Source organism: Lissotriton helveticus, chromosome 12 (genome assembly GCF_964261635.1).
Source record: "Lissotriton helveticus chromosome 12, aLisHel1.1, whole genome shotgun sequence".
NCBI classification, from domain to species: domain Eukaryota; kingdom Metazoa; phylum Chordata; class Amphibia; order Caudata; family Salamandridae; genus Lissotriton; species Lissotriton helveticus.
Window position 1 is genome coordinate 22,328,560 of NC_136073.1, and position 19,431 is coordinate 22,347,990.

Here is a 19,431-nt window from a genome sequence, read left to right on the forward strand (position 1 = left end):
GAATTTAAAGTGCGAATAATGATATATGTTGAGCCACTCTGCCTGATGCTAGTACACACGGCCTGATGCAATGTTAGTAACGCTAACACTCCCAGAAACTGGACGATCCCTTCAATCCACCTCTACACGCACACACCTTTATAGACTTCAAGTCTGTCCCAACACACCATTCTTTGGGCTGTACGCAAGTCTGTAAGCATCCACTCCCTGCCCCAAAAAAACACACAGAATGGCCTATGATGTCTCAAACTGTCTAACACAGAACATTCACAGTTGGATCTTGCGATCTCACTCTAGCCCTATGCTTCAATTTTCATTTAAAAACAAGTGTTCTGATATCTGTGGTATGCGCTCCTTTCACATTAACCAGCCAAAAGGATCTCAGTTTATCCACAGTATACAATAGATCATGTGCTGCTAGCAGGCTCTCAGTAGGACGACTGTGCGACACTAAAACACTATTAGTTTGTCAAGGAGGAGGGCCGAAGTTGTCATCACCTTGACTCACTCCTCGCCCTCAAAAATAATAGCTCCTGGAAGCTTTTGGAGTACCATTTTCACCTAACTTAACGGAACTCAGTGAACTGACCACTTGTTAAAAATTAGTGTAGACTGCAGGTCACAGATTTAACATTTGCAATGCAATCGATCTCGGATTTGTGAAAGTTAGAGCTCTTGTCGTTAAAAATGGCAATGTTTTTTACCTTTTTGGGTTTCGCCTGCCGAAGGCTGCTGCGCAGCCTTTCAGCGCAGGTGAAATCCTATGTCCCCAATAAGCACTTCGGGAACGTCCCCCGGCTCTCATTGGCTAGCTCCATAAATGGAGGCTAGCCATTGAGTGCCGGATCTGTCCGTCAAGGCCGGACCAGATTCGGGGGCGTTCCCGAGATTTTTTCCCTGGGCGGAGTTACGTTTTTTCCCGTTCCCTCCCCTTTCACTGAAAGTGATTTCAGATGCGCTGTCCATTCTCGCCCCCTCCGTGTGCCTCCCCCTCGCTGTCCTGTGCACGTTTCCCGCCTCCCTCCCGCCGTCCGTGTCCTCTTCCGCCGTCCGTGTCCTCTCCCGCCCCCCTCCCGCCGTCTGTGTCCTCTCCCACCCCCCTCCCGCCGTCCGTGTCCTCTCCCGCCCCCCTCCCGCCGTCCGTGTCCTCTCCCGCCCCCCTCCCGCCGTCCGTGTCCTCTCCCGCCCCCCCCTGTGTTTTTGGGTTCAGGCGAGACGCTCCGGCTCTGCTGTGAAATTATAATTTAAAATATTCAGTAATGTCACTTTTCGGTAAAATATAAGCACACCAATCTCCTAAGGCGCTTTGAAAGTATATTTTGGCTCCTGTGTACACAAGCATTGGACAGTTACAAAGGGGCTGAGCTCTAAGGCTCCGAATCGGGGATTTAGTTATAAGATAAAATATTCAAAAATAAACGTGCACCGCCCTCCTCTAGGCGCTATTAAAACCATGATGTTTGTCTCCTTTTAGAAACAAACCTTTGGCGTACATACGGGGCAGAGAACAAAAGCTGCAGTTCTTGTATATTTTATAAATTGAATAACATCAGAACATCAACAGCGCAGCTGAAAAAAAACATGATGTTGTGGTTCTTGTGTACATACGACTCGGACATACATAGGAGCCTGGAGTCCAAGGCTTCAGTGCTGGGGTCCGCTAGAATTTAAATATATCACAATATAAGCATGGAAACATCCAGAGGCGGTGTACATATATGCCCGGCTCCTGTATACACAACAAGCCTCGCTCATTCACACGGGGCGAAGGGGCGGCTCTCCGGGGCTGGGGTCGAAGTATAATGTATAAATTACATATTATAAGCACGATCGCCTGCCAAGGCGCTATAAAAATGTTAGGACATAGACACTGGGGTCGAACTATAATTTAAATATTCCACAATGGAAGCGCACCAACGTCCTTGAGGCGCTATAAAAAATGTTCGGCTCGTGTAACACAAAACTCAGAAACGGAAACGGGAGATATGTCCAGAGCTCCGGTTCTAGAATGTAATTATAATGTAAATATTCAATAACATGAACAGCCTGCTTTGACCAGCCGTTATTAACGTTTCTTTGTGCCTTGTTATCGCAGGCTTCGGACCCACATATGGATCTGGCATCCCACGCTGCGGTGTTGGTATGAAATGATGTAGATATTCAGTAATATAGACCCACAGCAATCGCCATTAGGCGCTAGGTAAAAAAAAATAAAAAACGTAAATACGTCTAAGAATACATACTCAAAAGGCCGGGTCCGATCTCTTCCATTCTGGTATACAATTTACATTTAAATAGTTAAAATACATGTCCCGGGGCTCTTGTAAACCCTAGGGTTAGACATAAACGCAGGGTTGGGTCCTGTTATGAAATGACAGTAAATATTCAATGATTAAAGCGCACCACCCTCCGCCAGGCGCTATTAATAACGTGTTTTTAGACTCCTTTAAAAACAGTCTCAAACATACAGCTGAGGTGGGGGTCCAGCGCTCCAATCCTGGAAGTAAATGTAATTTAATTATTCAGGAATATAAACACTCCAACCCCCACGAGGCGCTACAAAAACCTGTTTCTGAGAACTTGTAAACAGAATTATGAACCATAATTACGGGCTCAGAGACCCGATTCTTCAGCATAATTAGAATTGAAGTATTCAGTAATATAAGCACACACATAGCCATAAGGCGCTTTTAAGACATGTTCTCCGGGCTCTTGCAAACACAATCCTCAGATGTGCACACGCTCTAGTGTGAAACTATAATGTAAAAAATCATCCACATAAGCACACCGATCTTTCTAAAGCGCTATAATGTTTTCTGCACTCTTGTAGTCACAAGCACACGAGCCTAGAAGTCCTAGGTCCGATTCTGATATAAAATTATGATTTAAATATTCAGTAATCGAGGCACACAGATCTTTGTAAAGCGCTATAAGACCATGTTTTCAGGGCTCTTGCAAACACAACCATTAGATACACGGGCTCAGGGGTCCTCCTCCGGTTCTGAAATAATTATATTTTAAATATTCAGTAATATAAGCACACCGATCTCCGTAAAGCGCTATAAAGCCACGTTTTCTGGGCTCTTGTAGACACAAGCATTAGACGGGGACACGGGCTCAGGGGTCCAACACTCCGGTTCTGAAATGAAATTATATTTTAAATATTCAGTAATATAAGCACACCGATCCCCGTCAAGCGCTGTAAAGCCACGTTTTCTAGGCTCTTGTAAATACACGCATTAGAAGGATACAAGGGCTCAGGGGTCCAACACTACGGTTCTGAAATGAAATTATATTTTAAATATCCAGTAATATAAGCACACCGATCTCCGTAAAGCGCTGTAAAGCCACGTTTTCTAGGCTCCTGTAGACGGGGACACGGGCTCAGGGATCCAACACTCTGGATCTGGGATGAAATTATATTTTAAATATTCAGTAATATAAGCACACCGATCTCCGTAAAGCGCTATAAAACCATGTTTTCTAGGCTCTTGTAAATACAAGCATTAGACGGATACACGGGCTCAGGGGTCCAACACTACGGTTCTGAAATGAAATTATATTTTAAATATCCAGTAATATAACCACACCGATCTCCGAAAAGCGCTATAAAGCCACGTTTTCTAGGCCCTTGTAAATACAAGCATTAGACGGATACACGGGCTCAGGAGTCCAACACTCCGGTTCTGAAATGAAATTATATTTTAAATATCCAGTAATATAAAGCACACCGATCCCCGTCAAGCGCTGTAAAGCCACGTTTTCTAGGCTCTTGTAGACTCAAGCATCGGACGGATACACGGGCTCAGGCCAGGGGTCCAACACTTCGCGTCTGAAATGAAATTATATTGTATATATTCAGTAATATATGCACACCACTCCCTGTCAAGCGCTATAAAGCCACGTTTTCTTCTAGGCTCTTGTAAATACAAGCATCGGACGGATACACGAGCCCAGGGGTCCAACACTACGGTTCTGAAATGAAATTATATTGTAAATATTCAGTAATATATGCACACCAATCCCCGTCAAGCGCTATAAAGCCACGTTTTCTTCTAAATACAAGCATCGGACGGATACACGGGCCCAGGGGTCCAAGGCTCCGGGTCTGGGATGAAATCGGAGGCCGGGAGGGTGCGGGGATGGAAGGATGCGCGGCTGGAGGAAGACCGACAGGCTGATGAGTGAATGGATGAATGATTGATGTGGTGTGTTAAATCAAGAGCATTAAGGTGTGGTCATTAGTGTAAGGTGTGTGAGCTCATGCCAGAGTCTGACGACAGAACAGACAGCCCCAAGGAGATTCGATATTATTGAGTTGTAGGTGACTAGTTTCAAAGAAGGAGAGGTTGGGGTCCATCCAATGAGCTGCAGCCAATATGCGGTAATACAACAAAGGCAGACCAGGGATTCATCTATTGTTAAGTATGATTGTTTTTGTTAGTGTTTTGACGGCTGGCTGAACGTTAGTAATTCTTTCTATTGTGTTTTTAAGGTGCTTTTCATGCCTTATGTCTAGTTTCGTGTTAAGGCCCGGGATTTAAAACAGATTGGCAAACTACTGTAATTAATGTATTGGTGATTAAATATTTCAATTAGAAGAGTTTTAAAAGTCAACACCAGTACTTTTGTGCAAATGCGCAAGCACAAAGTGCAGTGAGCCGTTGTGTGATGTTATTTAGCATGCCATTACAAAGCATGCATTTTTGGGTTTCGCCTGCCGAAGGCTGCGCTCCGCGCAGCTTTTCGGCGCAGGTGAAATCCTTTGTTGACAATAAGGACTTCGGGAACGTCCCCCGGCTCTCATTGGCTAGCTCCATAAATGGAGGCTAGCCATTGGGTGCCGGATCTGTCCGTCAAGGCCGGACCAGATTCGGGGGCGTTCCCGAGATTTTTTCCCTGGGCGGAGTTACGTTTTTTCCCGTTCCCTCCCCTTTCACTGAAAGTGATTTCAGATGCGCTGTCCATTCTCGCCCCCTCCGTGTGCCTCCCCCTCGCTGTCCTGTGCACGTTTCCCGCCTCCCTCCCGCCGTCCGTGTCCCCTCCCCGTCCGTGTCCTCTTCCGCCGTCCGTGTCCTCTCCCGCCCCCCTCCCGCCGTCCGTGTCCTCTCCCGCCCCCCTCCCGCCGTCCGTGTCCTCTCCCGCCCCCCTCCCGCCGTCCGTGTCCTCTCCCACCCCCCTCCCGCCGTCCGTGTCCTCTCCCGCCCCCTGTGTCCTCGTAGGTGCTTGTTGTTCGCTTTTTGACGACTTGGGCTTGTTTTGGACTGCTACAACACAACTGAGCAGATAGAGGGAGAAATTTAGATCTGTGACATCAACGTGAGTGAGGAAGGTGTGTGCCATGGACACCAACATAGACGCAGGTCAGTGTCTTTATATTTCAGAATGAATTTCCGCATACACCACTGATTTAAACTGCAGCACCAATGACACAATGGAAAGCAACCCCAAACCTTTACTTTTGTTTTCGATTTATTTCGCATCGTCTAACTAAAATCACAGGACAATGTGCAGTCAAAGAAACGCACGTGTAAACTCCCCGTGGCAAGCCGCGTGTAAACAAGAACGGCAAATTCCAGTTTTATTTAAAAAACGAAAGTAACATGGAAATAAAATATTTACAGCGAAGTTCACGTGAGATTTGTGTATAAAATCCGGAGAACCCAGTGCCGTTCCCGTGCGATGGCTCAGCTCTTTCTAAATATACCAGTGTAGGGGAAGGAGGGCCGGCTGCAGGCAGAGGGAGTCACAGCCAGAGTCAAGGCTGTTTCTCTTACCAGCTACAGCCGCCTGGCAGTCCGGCTCTCTCCGAGGCTAAGGGGGACGTTTTCCTCTCATCTTTCCGCATTACGCAGACTCACGGTGGACAAAAATCCGCGCTTGTTCGACCGAAGTCGGCGGAGACAACAGACAGCCTTTCAGAGGAGAACCATCAAAATAACGATCAGAAACCCCGCCTGCTGCTGTTCTCCACCCGGCAAACATGGCCGCCCCTGCAGCAGCCGCCACAGCGCAGGACGAGCTGGGTGAGTGCGAGCCCTTCCCGGCTCCTGTCCACGGAGCCGCTGACAGTGTGCGATCTGATCTGGCTAAAGCCCGTGTTTTGTAGATTGGATTTATTTTTATGAAGGTGCCCGATCTGTGTGACAATAACCCCTCCCATATCCGGCTCAGGGCTCTGTTCTGTGTGTGCAGCGCACTTGTTACTCTGAAGCTTTTTAGTCGTAACGGTTGCGTGTTTCCTCCGCTGTCCAGGTTGTGCTGTTGCGGGTGGGTGTTATTGGGGGCGCCCTTGGGCCTGGAGGTGTGCTGAGGCCCCAGGCCTAGGCATGGGCAGCGGCTTTGCACTGTCATGTTACGAAACTGAAAGCTCGCTTCTCCTTCCGTGTCTCACTCCGGCTGATTTTATCACTCTACAGCAAACGCACCTCTGAATCCTTGCAACGTCTCACGCCACTGTCTTGCCTCTGATTCGCGATGCCAACGTTTGAGGACATACGTTACTTTTTTGTGTTGCGTTAATGATGTAGGGAGCGGGTAATGACGATGTGAAGTTATAAGCTGTTGAGTGAAGCGTTGGCCTGTGTAGTCTAATATTGAGAGACGAGTCCGTAATTGAACTAAAGTAGTAGTCCTTGAGCTAGGAGGCGCATTTCTATGGTGTTATTTAATTTGCACTGTCTCAACCAATGAGATGATGAGGTTGGTGGATGGGCACATATGAAATGCGTCCGCTGGCTCTTGCCTGAGTCCAGACTGTCCTTCTGAGACACCCCGAAAGGTTCAGGGCGTACAAGTTTATTTTTAAAATGATTAAGGACAGATCTAATTTTAGATAATGATTACTGCCTCATCGGTTCCAACTTATGATCCTGTGCAAAGTCAGTGCGCCACTGGTGCTTTGTCGTGTTACTGCATATGAACGCGCCTTGAAGCTGTCTCACAGGTGACACCTGGTATTTGTAAAAACCCTATTCAAAGGCTATACAAATAGAACGTGATCTCCATGTAGCAATAGAGCATTGAACTGGGTGCAGTTGTGTTACGGCATACAGATGCACTGAGCTACTGTCACAAAGCTGGTGCCTGGGATATATAAAGTTGCGGTCTATGTTTATAAAATGATTGCAGCGAATGCATAGGGCACACCCCTGTGTCTTATGAACTTAGTACATTGCTCCTCGCAGCTCAGTTTATGTAACAGGGTCCAGTTTTTAATTCTATCTGTGTATGTGTGTGGCTCTGGATATATATGTGTAGCTCAAAGTGTGTATGTGTGTGTGGCTCTGGGATGGTGTGTGTTTGGCTCTGGGGGGAGGTGTTTGTAGCTCTGGGAGGAGTGTGTGGCTCTGGGGGGGGTGTGGCTCTAAGTGTGCATGTGTGACTAGGGAGTGCAGAGTGACTAGGGAGTGCAGAGTGACTAGGGAGTGCAGAGTGACTAGGGAGTGCAGAGTGACTAGGGAGTGCAGAGTGACTAGGGAGTGCAGAGTGACTAGGGAGTGCAGAGTGACTAGGGAGTGCAGAGTGACTAGGGAGTGCAGAGTGACTAGAGAGTGCTGAGTACTAGGGAGTGCAGAGTGCTAGGGAGTGACTAAGGAGTGCTAGGAAAAGACTAGAGAGTGCTAGGGAGTGCACAATGCTAAGAGGTGCGGAGTGACTAGGAAAGCTAGGGAGTGCTAGGGAGTGTAGAGTAACTAGGGAGTGCTATGGAGTTCTAGAGACTGCAGAGATTAAGCTAATAGCAATGTAAGTGACAATGCCATTTATTTATCTGTTTTCAAAACCAACACATAAATAAAAATGTTGTCATTAACAATGCCAATAGCTCAAACTTTTCCAAAGGCGAAACCATTGCATTGAAAATGCTTGTTATTTTATTTGCAGTGAAGTGATCATATTTGCATTGCGCTATTGCCATTTGTATGACCTTGTGGTGCTGGAGAACCAGAAAATGGTTAATAGGTTGAACGGGAGGGGAGACAAGTGTAATTTGCTCTGGGGTGGGGGGTGGAATATAAAAAGTAACACACTGTACGTGCGCAATCAAAAAATAGACCCAAATAAAGTGTAGAAAACTAACGCAGAATACAACAATGAAAAATGCATAATGCGAATTTCCAACACATATCCAGCATGCTGAATTAGCAAAGCACAAAAAGAATTTGAGAATTAAACAAGATGTTATTCTATGGCATGGGTACTCACAAACATAACGTAACGTGAAACCAGAAAACCTGGGATAAATCCCAGCTTCTACACTAACGATCAAATTGTGCGACCCTGAGCAATTGTTTTATTTCAATTTACCTTCTTTTTCTTCATTATCACATAAAAGGACCTCGAAATACATGACTTCAGGACGTGTGCTGTACAAATCCATCTCCTCTGCTTGGATATAATCAATAATGCCAATGTCATGTGGGGTGGGGTGGGGGGGATGGGGAGCATGAACGTTTCTTAATTCATGTTTGAAAACTATCACTTAAAGTTATAGCAGTGCATACAGCAATATTTATTTGATTTACTACGGTGAAATGATTCTACAGGTCAATGAAATGCACTTTTTGAATTTTGAAAAGGCTATTGTATTTTTACATGTTTGCAGTCTTTAAAAATGAAGGTGTTCCGAAAATTAAGGGCCTAGTTACTTCCTATTGTTTAACTGCAATTAACCTTTAAATAAGTGCTTGCTTTATATTTAACACTTTTTTTAGGTCTCGCCTGTCGATGCGCATGCGCATCGAGCTTGCGAGACTATGGGGGCTTAAACAGTCTTTAACCAACTTGCAAGGAATCGTGGCGATTCCTTGCAGTGCCCGTGAAATTCAAGCTCAATGCGCATGCGCATTGAGCTTAAAAGCGCGTGCACATGCCCCCAGCCGCCTGCCTTGCATGTATTTTCCCTCAGGCGCACTCCTCCCACACCCCCGCTCCGCCCCCTCCCCTGCCTGCCGTGTCGCATTTCTTCAGTTCCCTTAGCCGCACTCCAGGCCCCTGCTGCTTTCACACCCTCTCCCCGCTCCGCCCCCTCCCCTGCCCGCCGTGTCGCATTTCTCCTCCCCCCTCCCCTTCTCTGCCTTCCCTCCGTCTTCCCTCCCACAGGCAACAAGAGGCTAGTTCACGACGCGCGTCCACATCACAGCCATCAGCCTCCCTCCCGCGGGCAGCTTGGCCTCAGGTATTCACCCCAGCGCGACTTCTCCTCCCCCCTAATTACATGCCTGCTGTTTACTTCTTTCACGGCCACTCTCTCGCACATCAAAGGCTGCTCACACACACCATATGCCTGCTCCCCTCCCCCACCCCCGCAACAGACTTCATTGGAATGCGCTCCATGCATTCTCCCCTCCCTTTCAGCCTCTTTCCCAGCTCCAAGCCGGACCCTCCTTTCTCACCTCCTCTTTCTTTATTTACAGGGAGAACTTGTATTTTTCCCCGAGGCAACCAGTTCTGACACTGCCCGTCCCAGCACACACCAACTTAGAGCTTGACTTGTACTGACGCTGTCACCCCAGCAGACATGCAATCTGCATCAAGCATCCACATGCATCAAACATCCACAAGCAACAGACATCCTCAAACATCAGACATCCACAAGCATCAGACATCCACAAGCATCAGACATCCACAAGCATCAGACATCCACAAGCATCAGACATCCACAAGCATCAGACATCCACAAGCATCAGACATCCACAAGCATCCACAAGCATCCACAAGCGTCAGGCATCCACAAGCGTCAGGCATCCACAAGCGTCAGGCATCCACAAGCGTCAGGCATCCACAAGCGTCAGGCATCCACAAGCGTCAGGCATCCACAAGCGTCAGGCATCCACAAGCGTCAGGCATCCACAAGCGTCAGGCATCCACAAGCGTCAGGCATCCACAAGCGTCAGGCATCCACAAGCGTCAGACATCCACAAGCATCACAAGCAACAGACATCCACAAGCAACAGACATCCACAAGCAACAGACATCCACAAGCAACAGACATCCACAAGCAACAGACATCCACAAGCAACAGACATCCACAAGCAACAGACATCCACAAGCAGCAGACATCCACAAGCAGCAGACATCCACAAGCAGCAGACATCCACAAGCAGCAGACATCCACAAGCAGCAGACATCCACAAGCAGCAGACATCCACAAGCAGCAGACATCCACAAGCATCACAAGCAGCAGACATCCACAAGCAACAGACATCCACAAGCAACAGACATCCACAAGCAACAGACATCCACAAGCAACAGACATCCACAAGCAACAGACATTCACAAGCAACAGACATCCACAAGCAACAGACATCCACAAGCAACAGACATCCACAAGCATCAGACATCCACAAGCATCACAAGCAGCAGACATCCACAAGCATCAGACATCCACAAGCATCACAAGCAGCAGACATCCACAAGCATCAGACATCCACAAGCATCACAAGCAGCAGACATCCATAAGCATCAGACATCCACAAGCATCAGACATCCACAAGCAGCAGACATCCACAAGCAACAGACATCCACAAGCATCAGACATCCACAAGCATCACAAGCAGCAGACATCCACAAGCATCAGACATCCACAAGCATCACAAGCAGCAGACATCCACAAGCATCAGACATCCACAAGCATCACAAGCAGCAGACATCCATAAGCATCAGACATCCACAAGCATCAGACATCCACAAGCAGCAGACATCCACAAGCATCAGACATCCACAAGCATCAGACATCCACAAGCATCAGACATCCACAAGCATCAGACATCCACAAGCATCAGACATCCACAAGCATCAGACATCCACAAGCATCAGACATCCACAAGCATCACAAGCAGCAGACATCCACAAGCATCAGACATCCACAAGCATCAGACATCCACAAGCATCACAAGCAGCAGACATCCACAAGCATCAGACATCCACAAGCATCACAAGCAGCAGACATCCACAAGCGTCAGACATCCACAAGCGTCAGACATCCACAAGCGTCAGGCATCCACAAGCGTCAGGCATCCACAAGCGTCAGGCATCCACAAGCGTCAGGCATCCACAAGCGTCAGGCATCCACAAGCGTCAGGCATCCACAAGCGTCAGGCATCCACAAGCGTCAGGCATCCACAAGCGTCAGGCATCCACAAGCGTCAGGCATCCACAAGCGTCAGGCATCCACAAGCGTCGGGCATCCACAAGCGTCGGGCATCCACAAGCGTCGGGCATCCACAAGCGTCGGGCATCCACAAGCGTCGGGCATCCACAAGCGTCGGGCATCCACAAGCGTCAGGCATCCACAAGCGTCAGGCATCCACAAGCGTCAGGCATCCACAAGCGTCAGGCATCCACAAGCGTCAGGCATCCACAAGCGTCAGGCATCCACAAGCGTCAGGCATCCACAAGCGTCAGGCATCCACAAGCGTCAGGCATCCACAAGCGTCAGGCATCCACAAGCGTCAGGCATCCACAAGCGTCAGGCATCCACAAGCGTCAGGCATCCACAAGCAGCAGACATCCACAAGCAGCAGACATCCACAAGCAACAGACATCCACAAGCAACAGACATCCACAAGCAACAGACATCCACAAGCAACAGACATCCACAAGCAACAGACATCCACAAGCAACAGACATCCACAAGCAACAGACATCCACAAGCATCACAAGCATCAGACATCCACAAGCATCAGACATCCACAAGCATCAGACATCCACAAGCATCAGACATCCACAAGCATCAGACATCCACAAGCATCAGACATCCACAAGCATCAGACATCCACAAGCATCAGACATCCACAAGCATCAGACATCCACAAGGATCACAAGCAGCAGACATCCACAAGCGTCAGACATCCACAAGCATCAGACATCCACAAGCATCAGACATCCAAAAGCATCAGACATCCAAAAGCATCAGACATCCAAAAGCATCAGACATCCAAAAGCATCAGACATCCAAAAGCATCAGACATCCAAAAGCATCAGACATCCACAAGCATCACAAGCATCAGGCATCCACAAGCGTCAGGCATCCACAAGCGTCAGGCATCCACAAGCGTCAGGCATCCACAAGCGTCAGGCATCCACAAGCGTCAGGCATCCACAAGCATCAGACATCCACAAGCATCAGACATCCACAAGCATCAGACATCCACAAGCATCAGACATCCACAAGCATCAGACATCCACAAGCAGCAGACATCCACAAGCAGCAGACATCCACAAGCAGCAGACATCCACAAGCAGCAGACATCCACAAGCAGCAGACATCCACAAGCATCACAAGCAGCAGACATCCACAAGCATCAGACATCCACAAGCATCACAAGCAGCAGACATCCACAAGCATCAGACATCCACAAGCATCAGACATCCACAAGCATCAGACATCCACAAGCATCAGACATCCACAAGCAGCAGACATCCACAAGCGTCAGGCATCCACAAGCGTCAGGCATCCACAAGCGTCAGGCATCCACAAGCGTCAGGCATCCACAAGCGTCAGGCATCCACAAGCGTCAGGCATCCACAAGCGTCAGGCATCCACAAGCGTCAGGCATCCACAAGCGTCAGGCATCCACAAGCGTCAGGCATCCACAAGCGTCAGGCATCCACAAGCGTCAGGCATCCACAAGCGTCAGGCATCCACAAGCGTCAGGCATCCACAAGCATCACAAGCAGCAGACATCCACAAGCAACAGACATCCACAAGCAACAGACATCCACAAGCAACAGACATCCACAAGCAACAGACATCCACAAGCAACAGACATCCACAAGCAACAGACATCCACAAGCATCACAAGCATCAGACATCCACAAGCATCAGACATCCACAAGCATCACAAGCAGCAGACATCCACAAGCGTCAGACATCCACAAGCATCAGACATCCACAAGCATCAGACATCCACAAGCATCAGACATCCAAAAGCATCAGACATCCAAAAGCATCAGACATCCAAAAGCATCAGACATCCAAAAGCATCAGACATCCAAAAGCATCAGACATCCAAAAGCATCAGACATCCAAAAGCATCAGACATCCAAAAGCATCAGACATCCAAAAGCATCAGACATCCAAAAGCATCAGACATCCACAAGCATCACAAGCATCAGGCATCCACAAGCGTCAGGCATCCACAAGCGTCAGGCATCCACAAGCGTCAGGCATCCACAAGCGTCAGGCATCCACAAGCGTCAGACATCCACAAGCATCACAAGCAGCAGACATCCACAAGCAACAGACATCCACAAGCAACAGACATCCACAAGCAACAGTCATCCACAAGCAACAGACATCCACAAGCAACAGACATCCACAAGCAACAGACATCCACAAGCAACAGACATCCACAAGCAACAGACATCCACAAGCAACAGACATCCACAAGCAACAGACATCCACAAGCAACAGACATCCACAAGCAACAGACATCCACAAGCAACAGACATCCACAAGCAACAGACATCCAAAAGCATCAGACATCCAAAAGCATCAGACATCCAAAAGCATCAGACATCCAAAAGCATCAGACATCCACAAGCATCACAAGCATCAGGCATCCACAAGCGTCAGGCATCCACAAGCGTCAGGCATCCACAAGCGTCAGGCATCCACAAGCGTCAGGCATCCACAAGCGTCAGGCATCCACAAGCGTCAGGCATCCACAAGCGTCAGGCATCCACAAGCGTCAGGCATCCACAAGCGTCAGGCATCCACAAGCGTCAGGCATCCACAAGCGTCAGGCATCCACAAGCGTCAGGCATCCACAAGCGTCAGGCATCCACAAGCGTCAGACATCCACAAGCGTCAGACATCCACAAGCATCACAAGCAGCAGACATCCACAAGCAACAGACATCCACAAGCAACAGACATCCACAAGCAACAGACATCCACAAGCAACAGACATCCACAAGCAACAGACATCCACAAGCAACAGACATCCACAAGCAACAGACATCCACAAGCAACAGACATCCACAAGCAACAGACATCCACAAGCAACAGACATCCACAAGCAACAGACATCCACAAGCATCAGACATCCACAAGCATCAGACATCCACAAGCATCAGACATCCACAAGCATCAGACATCCACAAGCATCAGACATCCACAAGCATCAGACATCCACAAGCATCAGACATCCACAAGCATCAGACATCCACAAGCATCAGACATCCACAAGCATCAGACATCCACAAGCATCAGACATCCACAAGCATCAGACATGCTTAGCATAAGACATCCACAAGCATCAGACATGCTTAGCATCAGACATCCACAAGCATCAGGCATCCACAAGCATCAGACATCCACAAGCAACAGACATCCACAAGCAACAGACATCCACAAGCAACAGACATCCACAAGCAACAGACATACACAAGCAGCAGACATCCACAGGCTGCAGACATCCACAAGCATCACAAGCAGCAGACATCCACAAGCATCAGACATCCACAAGCATCAGACATCCACAAGCATCAGACATCCACAAGCATCAGACATCCAAAAGCAACAGACATCCACAAGGATCACAAGCAGCAGACATCCACAAGCGTCAGGCATCCACAAGCGTCAGGCATCCACAAGCGTCAGGCATCCACAAGCGTCAGGCATCCACAAGCGTCAGGCACCCACAAGCGTCAGGCACCCACAAGCGTCAGGCACCCACAAGCGTCAGGCACCCACAAGCGTCAGGCACCCACAAGCGTCAGGCACCCACAAGCGTCAGGCACCCACAAGCTTCAGGCACCCACAAGCGTCAGGCACCCACAAGCGTCAGGCACCCACAAGCGTCAGGCATCCACAAGCGTCAGGCATCCACAAGCGTCAGGCATCCACAAGCGTCAGGCATCCACAAGCGTCAGGCATCCACAAGCGTCAGGCATCCACAAGCGTCAGGCATCCACAAGCATCACAAGCAGCAGACATCCACAAGCAACAGACATCCACAAGCAACAGTCATCCACAAGCAACAGACATCCACAAGCAACAGACATCCACAAGCAACAGACATCCACAAGCAACAGACATCCACAAGCAACAGACATCCACAAGCATCACAAGCATCAGACATCCACAAGCATCAGACATCCACAAGCATCAGACATCCACAAGCATCACAAGCATCAGACATCCACAAGCATCAGACATCCACAAGCATCAGACATCCACAAGCATCAGACATCCACAAGCATCAGACATCCACAAGCATCAGACATCCACAAGGATCACAAGCGTCAGACATCCACAAGCGTCAGACATCCACAAGCGTCAGACATCCACAAGCGTCAGACATCCACAAGCGTCAGACATCCACAAGCGTCAGACATCCACAAGCGTCAGACATCCACAAGCGTCAGACATCCACAAGCGTCAGACATCCACAAGCGTCAGACATCCACAAGCGTCAGACATCCACAAGCAACAGACATCCACAAGCAACAGACATCCACAAGCAACAGACATCCACAAGCAACAGACATCCACAAGCAACAGACATCCACAAGCAACAGACATCCACAAGCAACAGACATCCACAAGCAACAGGCATCCACAAGCAACAGGCATCCACAAGCATCAGACACCCACAAGCATCAGACACCCACAAGCATCAGACACCCACAAGCATCAGACACCCACAAGCATCAGACACCCACAAGCAACAGACATCCACAAGCAACAGACATCCACAAGCAACAGACATCCACAAGCATCAGACATCCACAAGCATCAGACATGCAGCAAACACACTCACTGACGCTCACACACCCTCACACACCCTCAGCTTCACACACCCTCACTCACCCTCACACACACACACACACACAAATACAGCATCCAAAGGAAGAATAGAAATAAACCATCCTAATCCACACTCTAACTCCAACATAGAAATCCAGAGTCCTAATCCACCCTAATAAACTAACAGCCGAATTCACCCTCCAAATACACCCTCAAGATACGCAACAGAAATACATCCTAGAAAACAAAATCCAAAGGAAAAATACGCCATCCTAATCCACCAGCCAAATAAACAATCAAATTAAACTAAACAAAACACAATATAAGTAAAGACTCAAAAAATAGCCTCCTATTCCACCCTATTAAAAAAAATGATTGTGCATTTAACAAATTGATAAATTTTATGCCATTATTTGAGACAAACAAATTTTAGGACGAAATTAAAAACAAAGGGGGTCAACGGAGTCGTGCATCAGATACGTTACACACAAAATCTACTTCCCAAATGTGAGCTACAGCATGCAAGGATGTTTATCAGGCTTCAGGTCACAAAACAAAAATGATTCGGACAATATAACACCAACAAAACAACGAAAAAATATCTGGCAGGAAGCGAGGACGAGGATGTACAAACACAAATGTGAAACAGCCTACTTTTTATTGGGGGAATAAATAAGCATTATTCACCCGGGGAATGGGACGGATTAAACACAATTGTCAAGAGTTACACAAAAAGCCGTACGCATATAACACGAGCATTTATTCACACGAAATTACATCAAATATACAAAAAAACAATTCGCTACTCTACAGTAATGTGGACATAAGTCAGAATTCTGATAGCAACATGGAGAAAGCATATATAAGAAGACAATATTGCTTTAAAAATACATCGTAACACAAAGCGGAGACATTGCATTGATTATTAACGAAGAGGAAGTATCACAAACCACAGCACGAAATTTACATACACATCAAAATAAAAAGCTATACAAACATACATTTAATAATAACTAAAATAACAGAACGTAGAGTTGAAACAATATAAAATATTCACGCAGATATACAACATACTTCACAATTACACAAAAAAAACACTGCTCTAATTATTAACACAACTACTAACCAAAAGCAAACATTTTAAAAATTAGATCTGAACAATAGGATACAATGCATTACATACATAAAGAGCCGACAATTCAAAATAAACATCCTTCGTTGCAAAACAAAGACACTACTATGCCAATAAAACTAATAGGAAACAAAAAAATCGAATAATTCATAACACTATACACACACAAAACAAACAACAAAAAACAACTTACCTGTCGAACGATGCACGGAACAGACAACGAAGCCAACACTCCTTACACGGGACCCGCTTTCAACAATATGGGGATTTCCAATTAGACGCGAGTAAATTGTTACGCAACGTGAGAGGATTTTGAAATCTCATTGGCTGACACGGACGTCAATCAAAATAGTACGGGATTCCAAAAAAAAACTAGAACGCAATAACTTAAATACGTTAATATAATTATGGGACAGTCACACTTCTGCTATTTAACATTTCCAAAACATATAACAAAGATACACCAACAACTACACACACACACAAGCACACACACCACAATCACACAAATACACAACACACAAACACCCTCACACACCCTCACCCTCACTCACACGCACCCCCACCCCCCCACCCTTACAACACACTCACCCTCACTAACCCTCACACACACACACTCGCACACCCTCACACTCACACACCCTCACCCACCCTCCCTCACACACCTTCACACCCTCAACCTCACACATCCTCACTCACCCTCACACCCTCACTCACCCTCACACACCCTCACTCACCCTCATGACCTCAACCACACACCCTCACATGCCCCCACCCTCACACACCCCCACCCTCACACACACCCGCCCTCACACTCTCACACATCCTCACACTCTCACACACATTCTCAATAAGCCTCACACCCTCACCCTCGCCCACCCTCACTCACCCTCACCCTCACACTCACCCTCACCCTCACCCCCTCATCCTCACACACCATCACCCCCTCACTTACCCTCACCCCTCACAACACTCACACCCTCACCCTCACATGCCCTCAACCGCACACACCCTCACACACCCTCACACCCCTTCACTCACCCTTACACCCTCGCCCTCACCCACCCTCAACACCCTCACCCTCACAACACCCTCACCCTCGCTCACCCTCAACGCCTCACCGTCACTCACCCTCACCCTCACTCACCCTCAACTCCTCACCCTCACTCAACTCCTCACCCTCACCCTCACTCACCCTCACCCTCACTCACCCTCACCCTCACTCACCCTCAACACCTCATCCTCAACCCCTCACCCTCACTCACACTCACCCTCACTCACACTCACCCTCACTCACCATCAACCGCTCACCCTCACTCACCTTCACCCTCACTCACCCTTACCCTCACTCACCCTCAACACCTCACCCCCACTCACCCTCAACCCCTCACTCACCCTCACTCTCACTCACCCTCAACTCCTCACCCTCACTCACCGCCTCACCGTCCCTCACTCAACACCTCACCCTCAACCCCACAGCCTCACTCACCCTCAACTCCTCATCCTCAAGCCCTCATCCTCAAGCCCTCACCCTCACCCTCACTCAATAATCCCTCACCCTCACCCTCAACACCTCACCCTCACTTACCTTCACCCTCACTCACCCTCACCCTCACTCACCCTCAACAACTCACCCTCAACAACTCACCCTCAACAACTCACCCTCATCACCCTCAACTCCTCACCCTCACTCACCCTCACTCACCCTCAACACCTCACCCTCAACCCCTCACTCTCACTCACTCACCCTCAACTCCTCACCCTCAACTCCTCACTCACCATCAAACTCACTCACCCTCAAACCCTCACTCACCCTCACCCTCAATAACCCTCAATCCCTCACCCTGACTCACCCTCACCATCACTCACCCTCAACGCCTCACCCTCACTCACCCTCAACACCTCACCCTCACTCACCCTCACCCTCACTCACTCAACCTCAACGCCTCACACTCAACACCTCACACTCAACACCTCACCCTCACCCTCACTCACCCTCACACTCACCCTCAACTCCTCACCCTCACTCACCCTCAACACCTTACCCTCACTCACCCTCAACACCTCACCATCAACACCTCACCCTCACCCTCACTCACCCTCACAACACATATTGTGTTACAATAGGTGTCACATTTGCGGAAGATAAAACTATTGGCATTGTAAAAAACAAAGCTATTAATTACGCTATTTTCAAAACAAGCACATACATAAAAAATGTGTCCTTTACAATACCAATAGCTCAAACTTTCCTAATGCGAGACCTATTGCATTGCTGTGCTTCTCTCCCCTGCTGCACTCTCCTGCTCTCTAGAGATGTGGCATAACGACCAGAGCTGCCATATAAGTCACGTAAATACAAAACATGTTGCATTCCAAATGCTATAGGTGTCACATTCGCGAAAGTTATAACTATTGGCATTGTAAATGACAAAGCCATCAATTTAGCAAATTTAACAACCAAAAAATAAATAATATATGTCATTTACTAGACCAATAACTACAACTTTTCTAATGCGAGACCTATTGCATTCCAACCCCAC

At 48.0% G+C, this 19,431-nt stretch overlaps 1 protein-coding gene across 1 annotated transcript in view; it reads right to left on the reverse strand.

The window, feature by feature from the left end:
• Nucleotides 1-19,431, reverse strand: part of NDUFA13 (NADH:ubiquinone oxidoreductase subunit A13) — a 35,312-nt gene that overhangs the window by 10,148 nt on the left and 5,733 nt on the right. The gene's annotated exons all lie outside the window — the stretch shown is intronic.